General features: G+C 26.9%; 1 long non-coding RNA gene across 1 annotated transcript; it reads right to left on the bottom strand.

The window, feature by feature from the left end:
• Positions 1-758: 758 nt before the first annotated feature.
• Positions 759-6,180, bottom strand: LOC101265954 (uncharacterized). Its single transcript, XR_011211664.1, has 2 exons — positions 3,415-6,180; positions 759-1,172 (listed from the first exon to the last, which is right to left on the bottom strand). It is a non-coding gene; the product is annotated as an uncharacterized lncRNA (long non-coding RNA).
• Positions 6,181-10,824: the final 4,644 nt, after the last annotated feature.

The raw sequence follows: 10,824 nt of genomic DNA, 5'->3' as shown, positions 1-10,824 counted from the left end.
TATGTCATCTTATAAGTGTTGATCAACAAACTAATAGAAAGTTGGTGGTTGATGATTGGAAAGTTGGGATTAATCTTTGTGATAATTATGATATTAATAATAAATCAATTATTACAAAGGAGGAAATAGCAAAAAAGATTAATTTTCTTATGAGTGAAGAAAACTCAAAAGATTTGAGGAAGGTTATAAAGGAAGTGAAGAAAACTATGGAAATTGCAATATTAGCCAATGGAAGTTCAGAGAAAAACTTTGATTTGTTTGTTGAGGATGTAATGGCCAAAACAAAAATGGTTATTTTTTAAAACTTAATCTACATTATATTGGCTACTTTTGTAATAAAGCCTTGAATGTCACAATTGTTTTTGGGATTTCTTATCTTTTTTTAATCATATTGTTTATATAAATAGAAAATGAAAATTGTACTATTGTTTTTATTTTAGAATGACACCTTATCAATTATAGTAAAATTCCAAATAAAAAAAAAAGCTTCATATTGAAAATTCTATAATTTTAAATTTAAGATTTCACTCTAAGAGTTCGTTTGATTTGATTGTTGATTACGAATGAGATTATTCATTTATTAAAACTAATATAATAAATTTTGTTTGGTAGTATATACTTAGATATACTAGAGCTTAGGTTAAGATATTCGATTGAAATAATTAAATAAATATATTACAATTACTAAACATTTTGATAAACATTTAAGAATAATTCAGATGAAAAACTTATACAACTAATAATTCGAATTTCGAATATGAAACTCAAAAAGACAAAATATTTTATATGTTTTTCGCCCGATTTAACTTTCAAAATATTTAAAACCCTAAGAGAGAATGAAGACTAATGTCAAAATAAGTAGATCTTATAGGAGTACAAATAAAGTAGAAAAAACTAACGTAAAATCTTAGAATGTTTAGTTAATAAATATTGATAGTAATGACATATTAACTCGATTTTATTGATATCTGTAACGACGATTCGTCTTTCGAACTCCTTCCACTTTCTCTCAGATACATAATTTAATGTCTTGAAAATATGGAAGAGCAAAATTGAGATGACATCTTTGCCATATGAAATAAAAAGCTTTGACAACCATTAATTTCACCATTGGAGGTGCTGTTTGTCTCCTCTTGAAATTTGACATTTTTCTTGGTTTCACATGAAAATTTCTGCATTTCCAAGACACAAACATTAAATAAATATTTTTAAAAAAATATAAAATAAACATGTGGTACTTTCTTTATTTCAAAATAAATATTATTTTAACGACAGTTATTTATTCGTTGTAATATATATCGCTTTAAAAATTCGTGACAGAAAAATTGTTTACAACCAAACCCTCATATTAAGAGAATATTTTTATTAATATTGCTTAATTTACGATATAAAATAAATAGAAATAATTTAGTAATTAGTTATTGCAACTTTTCTTAATGAGCTAAAGTAATATTCCCCAAGAGAGTTGTTGGAATTTTTATTCATTTTTATCCTTTATTTACATCTTTTTATGTGATAATTTCAAGAGATTTAATTGTTTGTATTTATTTACTTTTTTTGTTCAACAATAGTTATTCACTATATTATTTTGAAATATTTTATGAAATTAATAAATAATTTTACATTGAGTTTCTTATTTTTCCTCATCATTAATTATAATCATTTATTTACATTATTCAAGATATTATATTTTATTTATAATTTTTTAAAAAATACACAAAATCAATAATAAACAAATATTATTGAACAAATAAAATACTTTACCTATAGTTTTAGAATATCGATACTTTATCTATAGTTTTAAAATATCTAAATACGCGAAAATGGAAAGTGGTATATTTTTTTAATAAAAATACATCTAAAAAGGGCTAATAGTTGATTTAGTCAAAGTACATTTGGTCAAATTTCCAAATTCCAAAGATGAGAAATTCGAAAACTAAGCAACTCCTAAATTAAATATTATTTCCAAATTTCTAAATTAAAAATTGCAATCAGCTAGAAGTTAAATATTATTTTGACTCTTTAAAAAATATCGTTGTATTAGTGTTAAATTTTTACAAAATATATTATATTTTACGTAATTATACATTTTTATGTTAATTTTGAAAAGACAAATAACATAAATCATGAATTGTAATTAAAAAGAATCGATATTCATTAAATTATTTATCATCTACTTAGAGATTTTGTTCCTTGGGTATGGAAAAAAAATTCTTATTATTTCAATCAACTATAAATCTCATATACATAAGGCTCAATGTCAAAATCAATATAATTTGCACTTTTAATAATTTTAAAAAATATATTGGAAATTAATATGTGAAGACAAAATAAGTAAAAGAAATAAAAAGCAAGTAATTAATTAATTGGATAAGATAAGATAAGTAGGTCACATGCTGCAATCTATTCAACTGTCAATTTATCTTTTGAATTGTATCAATTAATTTCTGAAATTGAAAATTAAATTTTCAACAAATTTGGTAAAATGACAATTAACTTAAAGTAAAAGGAATTCAAGATTTTACAAAATAAAAAAAAAAGGTAATATTATTTTTAGTATCTCAATTATTGATATATTATATTTTCAGTAATTGTGATGTATGATTAAGAATATTTAACATTCTATTATTTCAAATGTATTGCTTTTGATTTCTTAATTGATGCAATATCTACCCAATTTATCACAATTATCAACTATTCTACTATTTATTTTTTCATATATATTATTACTCCATGTTTTATAGTAAAATAATTAAATAATGCAAATATAACATATTTTTCTATATAAAATAACTAAAAACACGTGTTTCAATTAATAGCACACCAAATATATTTTCTCAAATATCACAAAAACTACAATAAAAAATCATGAATAATTAAGAGACAAAAGATGCAATTTTTTAAAAAGAAAATGGTTAATAACATTTTTGGTCCCTCATTTACTAATAAATTTTAGTTTTGAATATTATCATATCTAAATAAATATATTCAACTTTAATTACTTAAAATATGTTTTTCATCACTTTCCTCATAAATATTCACAAAATTTAACATAATTATCTACTATTTCACTATTTAATTAAGACAATACAATTCAATATAACAATAACAATATCAATAAATTTGGTATAATATTTCGAAATAAAATATGAAAAGGATAGAAGTTCTAGAGTTTATATCACTAATTAGTGACAGAGAGGCTGTTTTGAACAGATTCTCAACTCAAGATAAAAGGCAATAACGTAAATGAAAACGATCATGATAAAATACCACATATAAGATAAATCATCCTAACAATGACTTTAACAAGATGACTATAAGGATCAAAATATAATAATTTCATAATTGAACGACTAAAAATGCAATTATCCTAAAAATGAACTCGAGTGAGAAGAAAGTCAGAAATAAACGTACCGATTGATGATGAAGACGATGATGATGATGATGAGGTGGTTCAGCGAGAAGAGATACGGTAATAATAGAGCCATCTCTCAAATTATAAAAAGATAATAAATAATCACTATTCATTTTAATTGAATTATAATAAAGTGATACATAATTATCATTATCTCCCCATGCTTTTTTAATCAATTTCTCCAAATCTTTCACTTTATCTGATTCTTTAACCTCCGTATACATCTCCGACGTCGGAGATTTCACATTTATTCTCAATTTTCCTTCTCCGGTCACCGGAATTTTCACCCGGAGAGATGGATTTGATGATGATGAAGAAGAAGAAAACATTTTTTTAAAAAAATAAAATAAAATTTTGTTACTACCTAAACTTAACCCTCTTTTTTTTGGTCTTATAAGTTAGGTTACTTTATTAATTGGTCCCCTCTCACCCCCAACCCCTATCAATTTACGCGTATTTGATTGGACGCGAAATTTTATTAGGAGAGAAAAAGTTATTTTAGGATTGTCGTTATATTTTATTTTTAATGTGGGAAAAATATATTTATTCTGTTCAGCGTTCACTTTTATTTGTTTCTAAAAAATGAATTTTATTTTTAATTATTATTTTTGATATATCAATTATTTTCTTTCCACGTTTTACCCTCTAACATTAAATATTTATTTTCTATTTTTTTTTTCAAAATTGTTTTTTTTTCTCTAATTTAAAAGTAACAATCCATTTTTGAAATAATGAATAAATAAAAATAATAAAATTTTATATTACGTTTGATTGATATTACAAATTATATAAAAAATAATACAAGTAATTCTAAAATATTTTATTTTATCCAACTTATTAAACGAGTTCTAAGAATTTAAAATATTTCATAAAGATTTTTAGGACAATTACAGTACGCTAAGAATAGAATCTCTATTAAGAAGTATAAATTAAATTTGTTTTTGGAAATGAAAACAAAAAAAAAATTTCATATATATTAAAAAATTAAAATAGAGGGAATACTAATTTTGTAGAGGTAAGGGCCTACCCTACCTTATGAGGACTATCACAATTTCAATAAAATTATTTTTCTTTAAAAACATTTGAATTTTTTTAAAAAAATATTATTTATTTTTATTATTTTATTTTTTATACGTGATAGTTTGACGTAAAATTTAAGTTATAATAATAATAATAAAGTATGATAATAACAAGTATTCAAAGTGTTCAAACTTCAAATGATCTATTTCAACCAATCAAATGTTATCTGCCACGTCATTTTTAGTTTAATTTTGTTTTTATCTTTTGCTTTAGAATATTTATTATCAAAAAGAGATATTCTTTTCACGAGATTTTTGAGGTGATAATTGAACGGGTTGAATCTAAATAAATTAAGATTTAAATTTATTTAAAATTCGTTTGAACCAAAATAAATCAGATTAGATCAATCCGCTTTACTTAGAGATGGTAATTGGGTGATGTTGGGCAAATTGAGTTTAATTCGTAAACTAATTCACTCATATTAGAATTTTTATTTTATTTTTAACTCGCTTAACATGTATAAATTCACCTCGCATGAACCTGGCTTCATATAAATTTTTAATAATTTTCTTTTTCTTGTTAAGTTGTATTAATTTAATAGACAATAACTCAAAATTTTAATTTTTAAAGATCAATTAGAAAGCAGATAAGAAACTTATAAATTTTGATTGAACTTTTTTCATTTACTATCATGAATATTTTAATAACTTTAAAAAAACTTTCAGTTAATATTAGTTTCACTAACAAATAATGAATTTGTCATGAAATTTGTGTACTCTTACTCTTGAAAGTGACTCTTATAACATATAAACTGTTAAAATTAAATTTAAACTAAAATAAAAACACATAAACCATAATCATAATTCTAATTTTTACATATAAACTTATGATTTGAGCCAAAAATAATAAATTTAATCGAATCGAATGCGACCTAAATTCACTATTACCAATACTCCATAAGTATCAAATCTAATACACCCATAATAAATCCATCACTACTAACACTCCTCAAATAAATCTCTAATTAAATCGAAAATTTTTAATCATCACCGCAAATTAAGCCCTAAAATTAAAACTAATTATACCCCATATATTACAAACTTACAAATAATAATTTTTCAAGAAACTTTAACAAAGACTTTGACTTCAATAACAAATATTATCTTTAATATTGTAGATAAAATCTTATCCACTATTATTTCAACAAAATTGTTTCTTAGAAATATATAACTAGTAAATTCAAAATAAATTCAACAGATAAAAAGTTTTTTTTTTAAAGGAATAACGTTGTATCTACATATCAAGCTAAAAACAACAAATTCAACTGATTGTACTCACACGTAACAACATCTATTATTCACATCTCACAAATTAAAACAGATAATAAATACGTATCACTTACAAAATATAATTATTTTTTTTTTATCAAGGAGCTTCAGCAAAGACATTGACTCTGATAATTGAACCATCTTTAACATCATATTTTGATAAACTCTCATCAACTTTCATTTCAACAGAATTATGCCTTAATAACATGTAATCACTTCCCCATGCTTTTTTCACAATTTTGATTAACTCTTCAACTTTGTCACTTCCTTTTATTTCAACAAGAAATTCAGATGTTGGAGATTCAACTTTTACTATGAATTTTTGTTCTGTTGCTATGGTTATCATCTTGGAAAATATTGAGAGAATTTTTTTTTATTTTTTTGGATAATTTTTTTTTTTGGTTTGGATAAATGAACAAGACTTACATGTATGGAAAAGATATATATAAACAAGATTAGAGATTGATTGATATTTATTAAGAAATAAACAAGATTAGTGCTTGTTTGGTTGGTGGACTAAGCAAGTTTTAATTTAATTAATCAACATGTTGCTTTCATATTATATAGTAGTTGTCATTATTTGTTTTTCGAGAATCAAATTTTATGAATTTTAACTAGCATTTAATTAAAAGGTATATTTTCTCCTTAAATTAACATAAAAAAAGTTTTATATGCAACTTTATTTTTTAATCAACCAATAATGAATTTTTGTTTGTAGTTCAACGTCATACGAATAAAAATATATTTATAATAATAATAATTCAAGAATTATAATAATAATAAAAAAGCATAATATGCCGTCATTTTATTCATATTTATTAATTCCGACATTATAATTGTATCTTACGTTGAGCTAAAACCAATGAACCAAAGTTAAAAAGACATGATTATCCATTTAACTTACCAACATCAATTTTAGTGGTATAGTTAAAATTTCTTTCATTTTTAATTAGAGATTTTCAGGTTCGGACCTCTAAAAAAATGAAAAAATATTATAATATTATTTTGAAAATAAATTTAAATTTAATCAAGTCTCAAGACAAATATCATTACGTATCAGTTTTGATGAAAAAAAAAACTATTGGCTTAATTTATTGTTTAGTAGTTGGCCAACAAAATTTGAATTATTGGTTACGTTCTGGATAAGGAAGAAGTGACAAATATTGAGAAGAAAACAATATTTTTTTTTAAAATATTTAAATAATAAAACTTTATTTTATTTTTTTTGGTCTCATTGACCATAAGGTTTCGAAAACGATGTGTTCTAACGGATATTTTTGCTCTTTAAAAATTAAAATTTGTTATCTGATTTTGGTAAGAGGATGATGAATAACAAATTATTTTATTCAAATACAATGCGTGAAGCATCTTCATTTATATAATTTTAAAAAATTGCAATCATACTTCACTTTTCTTAATTAAAGATGGTATGTTTGATTCATTTTGATCGAGTCAAATTTTATTATTTACAGATATCTGTAATATAAAGTATGAATTTTTTTTACTTGTGATAGTTAATAGAGAAGTGCTACAGAAAATACTTTTATTTACCAAATTGTATATTAAACAAAATCTTTTTATGATGTATTCTTTTACGTTTAAATAGATGTTTGAAATTGGAAAATCTCTATCTTAGATAATATATCTTTATTTATTTAATTATATATTTCAAAAGAACAAAATCTAGATTGAGATCTTATATATCAAAACATTGACAGATAAATATTAATTCATTGAGAGATCATAATTCAAAGTAACTATTTTAGAATAGCAACCAAAATATTGACCGACAAGATTAATATTTAATTTTGATTGACTAGAATTTTATCGTCATTTTTGTCAAAATTTTTCATGGACGTCCATTAAGACTTTATCTATGGAACTAGTTGGCCCTGACGGCTAAAACGATTCATTTCCAAACGAGCATTGGAGCACGTAAATTTTTCATTTTGTCGATTTTCGTATGCTATAGTCCACCATCTTTTATGGTGATCCAGAATTTCGATGTCATTTCTGCCAAAATTTACAGGGACGTTCCTTAAGACCTTAGATATGAAGCCAGATGATCACCATGGCCAACACAATCCATTTTCAAGGTCAAACGAGCCCCAAAGTAGGTAATCTCTCCATTTTGATGACTATTTTCGTGTGTTATACTCTATGGATTTTTAGTGATCCGGAATTTCGATGACATTTTTGCCAAAAATTTACATGGATGTCCGTTAAGACCTTACTATGAAATCGGTTGGTCACACAGCTAAAACGGACCATTTTCAAGGTCAAACGAGTGCAAATCAAGTAAATCCTGCATTTTGTTAATTTTCGTGTGCTATAGTCTATAGATTTTTGGTGATACGAAATTTTGATGTCATTTTGCCAAAAATTTACATGGACTTTTGTTAAGACCTTATCTATGGAGTCAGTTGGTCACCACAACCAAAACGACCCATTTTCAAGGTCAAACTAGCCTAGAGCAGGTAAGCCCCTATTTGCAGATTTTTGTGTGCTATAGTACATGAATTTTTGGTGATCCGCCATTTAGACGTCGTTTTTCCAAAATTTTATGTGGACGTCGTTAATACCTTAGATATGGAGACACTTGGTCACCACACTCAAAACGGCCCATTTTGAAGGTCAAACGAGCCTAGAGAAGGTAAACCCACAATTTTGTCGATTTTTGTGTGCTATAGTCCATGAATTTTTGTTAATCCGAAATTTCAACGTCATTTTTGCCAAAATTTAACATGGACATCTGTTAAGACCATAACTATGGAGTCAGTTGGTCACCACGGCCAAAACGGACCATTTTGAAGGTCAAACGAGCCCAAGAGTAGATAAACCTCCCATTTTTTCAACTTTCTTTTGCTATAGTCCACTATTTTTTTGGCAATCCAAAATTCTGACGTCATTTTTGCTAAATTTCTTTTATGGACATCCGTTAAGACCTTAACTATGGAGACAATTGGCCCTGACGACTAAAATGATCCATTTTTCAAGGTCAAACGAGCCCTAGAGAAGGTAAACACCTCATTTGTCAATTTTCGTGTGTTATAGTCCATGAATTTTTGGTGATCTAGAATTTCAATGTCATTTTTGCAAAAATTATACATGGACATCGTTAAAACCTTAGCTATGGAGCTACTTGGTCACAACGACCAAAACTACTCATTATAAAGGTCAAACAAACATATAGAAGGTAAACCCCCAATATTTCTTGTGTTATCCACCATCTTTTATGGTGATTCGGAATTTCAACATCATTTTTATCGAAATTTTTTCATGGACATACGTTAAGATCTTAGATAGGGAGTCAGTTGGCCCTAACGACCAAAACGACTCATTTACAAGGTCAAACGAGTCCTAGAGTTGGTAAACCCCCCATTTTGCAGATTTTCGTGTGCTATAGTCCACCATCTTTTAAGGTGGTCCAGAATTTTGACGTCATTTTTGTCAAAAATTTTCATAGACATCCGTTAAGCCCTTATCTAAGGAGTCAGTTGAACCTGACGGCTAAAACGGCCCGTTTTCAAGGTCAAACGAGTCGCGGAGCACATAAACCCTCATTTTGTCAATATTTGTGTGCTATCGTCCAAAAAAATTTTGGTGATTCAAAATTCTAACGTTATTTCTTGCCAAAAATTTACATGAACGTTCGTTAAGACCTTAGCAATGGAGTCAATTTGTCACCACGGCCAAAACGATTCATTTTCAAGGTCAAACGATCCTAAATCAGGTAAACCCCCATTTTTCTGATTTTCATGTGCTATATTCCACGAATTTTTGGTAATCCTGAATCGTTAATACCTTAGCTTTGGAGACAGTTGTTCACCACGATCAAATCGGTCCATTTTGAAGGTCAAATGACCCAGAGAAGGTAAACCCCTAATTTGCCAATTTTCATGTGCTATAATTCATGAAATTTTGGTGATTTGGAATTTTAACATCATTTTTTCTAAAAATTTACATGGATGCATGTTAAGACCTTAGCTATGGATCCAGAATTCTAACAAAATTTTTGCATAAAATTTTCATTAACGTTGTTAAGACTTTAGCTTTGGAATCTGTTGGCCCTATTGGCCAAAACGATCCAATTACAAGGTCAAATGAGCCCGAGAGTAGGTAAATCCACATTTTACCAATTTTTGTGTGTTATACTCTATCATATTTTATGGTGACCAAAAAATTTAACGTTATTTTTATCGAAATATTTTATGCATGTCCATTAAGACCTTAGATATGGAGTCAGTTGGTCCGAAGGGCCACAACGACCCATTTACAAGGTCAATGAGCCTCGGAGCAGGTAAACTCCCTTTCTATTTGCTGATTTTTGTGTGCTACAATCCACAATCTATTATGGTGATCCAGAATTTTTACGTCATCTTTTTCAAATTTTTTCATGGACTTCCGTTAAGACCTTATCTATGGAGTCAGTCGGCCCTGATAGTCAAAACGATCTATTTTCAAGGTCAAATGAGCCTCGGAGTACGTTAACCCCTTCAATTTACCAATTATCGTGTGTTATAGTCCACCTCCTTTTATGGTGATCTAGAATTTTGACGTTAATTTTTTCAAAAATTTTACATGGACATTTGTTAAGACCTTAGATATGGAGCCAATTAGTCATCACGGCCAAAACGATCCATTTTCAAGGTAAAACGAGCCACTAAGCAGGTAGATCCCCGATTTTCTGATTTTCGTGTGCTATAGTCCATGAGATTTTTGGTGATCCGAAACTCTAACGTCATTGTTGCAAAAAAATTACGTGGATGTTCGTTAAGACCTTAGTTATTGATCAAGTTGGTCACTACGGCCAAAACAATCAATTATAAAGGTCAAACGAGCCTTAGAGTAGGTAATCTCCATTTTGCCATTATCGTGTACTATAGTCCATGAGATATTTAATGATCAATAATTTCGACGTCATATATGCCAAAAATTTACATGGATGTCCGTTAAGAACTTAGTTATCGAGCCAGTTGGTCACCACAACCAAAACAATCCATTTTAAAGGTAAAACGAGACCCGTAGCATGTAAACCCCCCATTTTGCCAATTTTCGTGT

Source organism: Solanum lycopersicum, chromosome 9 (assembly GCF_036512215.1).
Source record: "Solanum lycopersicum chromosome 9, SLM_r2.1".
Lineage (NCBI taxonomy): Eukaryota > Viridiplantae > Streptophyta > Magnoliopsida > Solanales > Solanaceae > Solanum > Solanum lycopersicum.
Note: the sequence above shows the minus strand (reverse complement) of the source record. Positions and strands in the feature narration are given on the sequence as shown.